We start from the raw sequence: 7,500 nt of genomic DNA, 5'->3' as shown, positions 1-7,500 counted from the left end.
ATTGATTGTCTAAATGGCTACACATAGTACTACAGTGATCTGAATGATAACACTATTCTGCTAAAATAATTCCACAATAGCCAGTAAGGAAACAGTCTCTGATACAGGTTTATAATGACTGAACACTTTCATTCTGTTATTTAACTAGAACTTCATCAGAGTTAAAAAACATGTACAAACTGGAGTTTAAAAACAGTGTCATGTAATAACATGATTCAATCCAACCAATGAGACTGACTCAGGATCTTGCTAATTTTCTTAAATAAACAGTATATCTAACAATCGTTAAAAAGACACAATGTGTACTTAAAATACAAAATGTAATCTGATGGTTTAATTTATGTTGTCATCTGCCTCTGATAGACTTGGAAAACTTCAAATATGAAATATTTGTACTCCCATAATAGCATTAATGCCATCTCTTAGTCTTAGTGCCAAAAGAAAACATTTAATGTTTAAAGATTTGCTGAGACCAGGTGGTCTGTCAGCACAAAGCCTTATTTGCCGACCAGACTCCCAGCATTCCAGTTGGACACTGTAGTTGCCAACAAAGCCATTCATGCCTACCGAGTCAAGCAGAAAAAATGGAATTTTATGAAATTTACAAATGTAAGTGAATGCTTGGCTAGAACATTAACAGTATCTTTCTTCTTGACAGCCAAACAATTTTCATAAATTTTTCTGGACAGCTTTCTTACACTTTTCCTACATACAAACCTGGGCATGAACCATAACAGACAAGAGACACTTTTGCAGAAGATTTGCTCTTCTGGGATTTGGGAAGATGTAAAAGAAAATATAGATTACATAGGACAGCCATTAAATGATTACTGCATGTATGTATGTCATTACATTATGTTACTTTAAACTTCAAGCTTTGAAACAACTTACCAGAAAACATATCAAAGGCTCTACACCAGTATGTCGTCAGGCTAAAATGGGTTCAAGGATGTATAACTATTATCAAGAAAGAAAAAACTTTATGATTCATTTCTTATACTTTTGTTAAATAGACTGTAAAGTAGATTATACTTAGAATTATTGCATTTGACCTAATTATATAGCTGTACATAAAATGGGTGCATTTATTTATAGTCATTTGTTTACCAGTAATATCTGAATGGGCCTACAGGGTACACATTTTCAACAGAGGTCTAGGGAGAAAAGCTCCAGGTTACACGATGAAAAGCATTCTACCAATATTATACATTGCAATATTATCGCAAAAGGCATTTTAGATTAGAAACTCATATACACATATTACATTAAATGTAGTGCAGTAAAAAAATTCCTACAAATATTATGCAACAGCAAAAATATTTCCTATATCAATAGTGAGTGTGAAATAAAGGAAATATATTGAGATGGTAAGATGGATGTCTCTCTGTCCATACATAAAAACTCTGGATGTGCTATAGAGTAAATGCTTTTAAACCTGCTGGTCTTAGCATTTCACCTCTTGTTGAAAATTTGGTATTTAACTGAGGTGCATTGTGTTTGTTCGGGTGAACATTTGTTGTACTTATGTCTTACCTTATGATCTCATAGTTCAATAAAATAATGAAAAATGAGTACCACATAACTGTAGCTCATAAGTTTGTAAATTGCTACTAGGCAGTAACCCAGTTAAGCCATGTGAAGCCTAGCCACTGCAGATATATTGGTATACATTACTTATTCTGTACATTCAGCATTCCAAGCTACAAGTGAAGGCAGTGTACAAAGTGCTACATGAATTTTAGCATTAAATGCAAATGTCATTAGAAATTCTATAAAAGATTTGCTGGTAATGGAAAAGTGTAAAAAATACAAATTGATGTTTTTTGCTGCTAGATACTATATGTAACAAAGAAGCAAAAAGGAAAAGAATACAGGTAGTATGGAGGAGGTACAAATTGTTTGTTTGGCAGGAAACAAGACATGTTCTGCAATAGGAATTTTTATAAAAATTGAAGAAATCAGAAATTCAGATCTGACAATAGTAGTACTAGAAGGACAGTGTTATATAATATAAGAATGAAACAAAAATACATAAGATTAATAATGATTTATGCATACACTAATATGGTAGAAAGAAAACAGCTGTTTGAACAAATAAAAAAAAAATAGTAAATGTGCCAGTAGAGACTACAGGACATTTAATCTAAGGGGAAAAATAGTGATTGGGATAGGGGTTGGCGTAATGATTAAGGCATTTACCTCTCAGGCACAAAGTATAGGGTTTAATTCTCACCTTTGAGGGCAATTGGCTAGCTTAAAATGCCCCACAAAGGCAGCTAGCCTAGTACTTACATATGAACCTATAAATAAAAGGGGGCATTTTCAAGCTGGCAATAATAATTTATTTTATAGATATGAAAGAAATAACAGGGTACTACAGATGACAGAGTTTTCTGATAACAGAACAGTATGGGCTAGAACAGGGGAAGACAAACAAATAATAAAGGAGGGAAAAGGGATACAAATATTTGGTTCAGAGTTTAAAAAGGAGGAAGAAATGATAAAAAAGAAAGAAATATTATGGAAATATCATTTTATAAAACTTGGGCATAGTGGTGGATAGCATATAAGCAGAAGTATAAAAATATGTATTTATAAATGGATAGAAGAGTAAAAAATAAGATGAAATATATAGAAATGTTACGGAATTATGAGAAAAATAGAAAAAGGAAGGGAAAAATAAGGGGAAATAGAAAAAAGAGATTTATGAAAAGAATAGAGAAAAAGTTAAAATGTTACACAGGCATAGTTTTTTTTAAAGAAAAGAAAGAGGTTTCACCTTATTTAGGAAAAGAAGTAAAAATGACAGAAGGAAGGATAGATGCTATCTTAGATGACAACGGAAATATAAAACACAAATAAGTAGATATGGAGGTGGTCAAAAGTTTTGAAGAGAAAATGTATGAAAAAAGGAAATGTGTGGTCAAGATAAAAGGCAAGTGAAAAATATTTGAAAAAGTAAAGAGATTTTTAGAAAAATTATATAACAATAGAGGAAATAGAGATGGTGATAAAAGAAAGTAAGATGGAATAAGTTATAAGTATTATAAGGAAATGAATAAAGATGAAAGAGAAGTTTTTTTTTTTTTCTTTTAAATATTACATGAATAAATGAAGGAAGGTATAATGGAAAAGATGTATATGGCTGAGAGATAAATTTTATATAGCAAAAAAATGAAAGAAAAGATATACATAAATTGGAGTCTCATAACACAAAGGTCATACTGACTATAAAATATTTATGAATATACTGCAAAAAAGGATGGAGATGGTATTGGATAAGGTATTGGGAGAAGGGATTTAGGGTGTAAAAGAAAGTGAGGTGAAAGAAATGTTAATTACAGTGAAAAGGGTAGCAGAGATGATACTGAAAGAAAATAAAGAAATATGACTGATAGGAAGTGATGTAGCTAAAACGTGATAAAGTAAGCCATGAAGCAATGTGGCAGATTTTAGAGGTATATGGCATAAAAGAAAAAAAAAATATTAATGACATAAAAAAATGTTACAAAAATTTATGGGTGCAATTTATGATAAAGGAATGGATTGGAAAAATAACTATTAAGGGAAGCATCAAACATGGATGCTTGATAAGTATGTGCATATTTGCATTAGAAATGAATGCAGTAGTACAGCCATGCATGTACGAAACAAGGGGGGCAAGATTTGAGGTGGAAGAAAATATTACATTACCAATATATATATGGCATGTGCAGATGATTTAGTTCTAATAACAAAAAAAAAAAAAAACAAGGGCTGGATAGTTAGCTTGCAATAAGGATTGTAAAGCTGTTAAAAAGGCTATCCTACAGTTAAACAAGATGAATTGCAAGGGATTTGGTGAGATAAAAATGATAATAAATGGAAGGCATTTCACAAGAAAGGAAGTAAAGCTCTTGGGAGTGCCATTTGGTGAGCATTAAAATGTAATAAGTCAATGGAGAGAGACTGGATCAAATGAAAAAAATGTTATCTTGGTGGAAAAGTTTGTACTTATTATTTCTAGAAAGAAATATTTTATTAAGAAAATGGCATATTTAAGGGGAATATATATTTTTCCCTATGTTTCCCACTCAAATGTAAGCAAAGTTATTATAGTTTATTTAGTTTCATTTTGGGACTCAAGGCTGAACCTAATGAGAGGAGGGATAACTTATAATAAAAAAGAAGATGAGTTAAATTTAAAAAAATCCAGTGCACTTACCATCTATGCATTTATTTTGGGTAATAAGAAAGGTAAAAGAAAGACAAAAATGTTAGGTAAGATGCTATATGAAACATATAAAAATATATGGTAAGTAAAACAGTGAAAAGAAAAGAAAATAAATAAAAAAGGGACAGAAAAGAAATAAAAGAATATGGCAAAATTGAAATCATAGAATTAAAAGTAAGAAAAGTTACTGGGAGAAGAAAAGAATGATATAATATATATTTTTTTGAAAACGATATCCCCCCGAGACTCAGTAAACTCTGTGTAGGCTTTGCACGAAGGTGAGGAGTGATAAGCAGAACTGCTAATTACATTTTCATGAAACATACAGCATTTACATGTAAACAAGCATGGGTTTGTGGCTGGCAACACTTGCAGCCAGGAAACCATGTAAAGCAACACCGGCAGCAAACCTGTGTACATAGGAGCACAGTAGATTAGTGGGTTTGCGTGCAATGCCACAGTGATAACCAGGGCTTAATTTATAATTATCATAGCTCTCAACATCTTAGTGCTAGAAATCTGGTCAAAGCACAACATAATGGGGGGACAATGACCCAGAAATATGGCTAAATTTTACATATTTCCTCTTTTAAACTAAGAAATGTGCTAGAATAACAAGACTTTTGTTAAGATCCATGTACTGAAGTATTTGAATTCTGAAACTCAAATGTATGTAAATATTTAGTGGCTTCAGTCCTGAGATCATCCCAGTGATATGGCAGAAAGATGCAAATTTTATAAGGAACAGACCAAAAGATAGATGCAAAAATCAGAACATTCTGTGAATATCTGGACAGTTGCAAGGTATCAGAGTTAAGTATATTGTCCAAACACAGTACCGGACAATATTAAACAGTGAAGAGTATTGTGAAATCCTACTCCAAGCATTCTGCACCAAAGTTATGTAAATGATCTGGAAGGGTGTATGGACTGCTATGTAAAATAAACACTCAGGGGAAGTGTGTGTATTGAACAGGGACACAGAGATGAGTTGCAGGAATGAACACAGGGAAAGAGAACAGGTGAAACAACCTAATGTACAGCAGATGAGGTCATGTCAATGGAAGACATTTGTAGCAGCAACACAAATCAAATATCAATATGGTACAGTATGGACTGCACAGTGAAAATGTGTGTTATGTGACTGTCACACAAGGTGACATAACAATGGGGAAGATGTCGGTGTGAGATAAATATCCTTACATGAACAATGCAGAGGACATCTACAGGGATGTTATATACAATTGGGGTAGGGTGCATATTATGAAGCTGTGCTAACTGACTTGTCTGAATATGAGTGTAATCTCAGCAGAAGTCTCCAGCAAGTGGGACACAAGTAAAGACTCATGGACAATAGCAAAAGAAGCACAAAAAGTCATGGACAATATCAGAATAACACCACCAGTTCTAACATGTCTCTGACATAACATATGTGATTTAGAGTTATCAGAGATGGTTTCGCACAAACACATTTGTACAACTATTATGATACATCCACACTCTAGGAAGGTAATCACAGATGCACTCCTGACACAGTAACATCTGTTGGAGGTGTTAGGAGGGACATTTCTTTACCTGTACGTGACATTATAATCAATACAGGCTAGTAGGGTGGTGTACATGGCATATATATATATATATATATATATATATATATATATATATATATATATATATAGATCATATAGATCTAGGACTTATGCACGAATGTGCAAAGTCCCGAATCCATAATCAGCGAACATATATTAACGAAAGCACTTTCACCGAAAAAGCGCTTTCGTTAATATATGTTAAAAAAAAGAAAGAAATCTGTTTATGCTGGGGGGCTTTGCACCCCTGTACCCCCACACCCCCCTACTTTAATATTCTCACTCCGATACTGCACTACAGTGAGGAAAAGGGAATGTTCCCTTATCTACACCATAGCGTGGTCTCTCAAATAGGCATACTTACGCAAAAGTGCTTCTTCTGTGAAAAGCACTTTCGTGCAAGTATGCCAAACCGAAATTAGTGATTTTGTCTTTGGGGATCTGTATGGATCCCACATATATATATATATATATATATATATATATATATATATATATATATATATATATATAAATCTATACTATCACGAATGTTACAGATGTCATCAATGTTGTCAAGAGCTTGGTATGTAACGTGTGCATCACAACAACAAGTAGCACACATGCATTTGGTGTAACAACTTGATGGGGGCTCCGCACTATCAGACAGTAATGTCAATGCCACAAAAAGAGTACCTAGGTATGGCCAGTAAGATGCATGACAGGTCACTGTGGCAAAGCTGGTACACTTCAGTTATACATCACTGGAAGATGTCTATGGAGGTACATGAAGAAGGGTGCATTGCACTCAGTTAATTGTGTAGTGAAGGCTATCAACTATAGAAGTATTATGGCTTGTGAAGTGGATGTCCTTCACATACTCAGTAGCTATGTTACATACAAGGGAGTAGTCAGCACTGTGGTTACATGCTAGAGAATGTTCCGGATACAATCAACCCCAGGACACAGGTCATATAGTTAGTGGTCAGATTACTGGGTGTGATGTCTACACTATCCTTGAGTCATTTTCCTGATCTAACACATCACCCCATGTTTTTATTTATTTGCAGGTATTGTCATGGCTGTGGCAGCATCTTTGTTGTGTGTTGATACTGCCTGTATAATATCACAGTTTGAGTCAGTGATTGCCCACAATCTGTAGTCCTTCTGACAGCTGTGTGGACACAGGATGCGCACGTAATTTGTGGCAACTGTGACTGAAATAATGGACAGGAAAGGGCCTAGCAGACAGTCCTAATGTATAGACCTGATCACTAGACCTGACATATAGATCACTTCACATATTTCAACATAATTAGATGCCACGTATGTGATAAAGTGGTCTCCCCACTTGGTGATATAGGTGTTTATGGCCACATCTGACAGCGTTCAGTGAATATCTCGCTGTGGGCTTGTGTCAAATGCTTTTGGCTTATCAAGATCAAAAGGATGATAGTGTTGGTATCATGCATGCCCTCAATAACTTCTTTGAGGACATCTAACAGATGTAACATACATGATGTAGCATTAACAACTCACACAGGTCTGTTGCACACAGCCAGGAAATTACTAGCGTCCATTTAGTAAAGGTCCTTGATGACATGTTGGTCTACCTCACATATGAAGAGAGTCAAGATGTATTTATACATGCATGCATTGGGTGCTGTCCACCTAACTCAGAAGGATGCATATTGATGTACACCCTTCTACAGGAACATA

This window comes from Protopterus annectens, chromosome 16.part0 (genome assembly GCF_019279795.1).
Source record: "Protopterus annectens isolate FY-2018-M chromosome 16.part0, PAN1.0, whole genome shotgun sequence".
Lineage (NCBI taxonomy): Eukaryota > Metazoa > Chordata > Ceratodontiformes > Protopteridae > Protopterus > Protopterus annectens.
The sequence above is the reverse complement of the archived record's forward strand: the minus strand, read 5'-3'. Positions refer to the sequence as shown.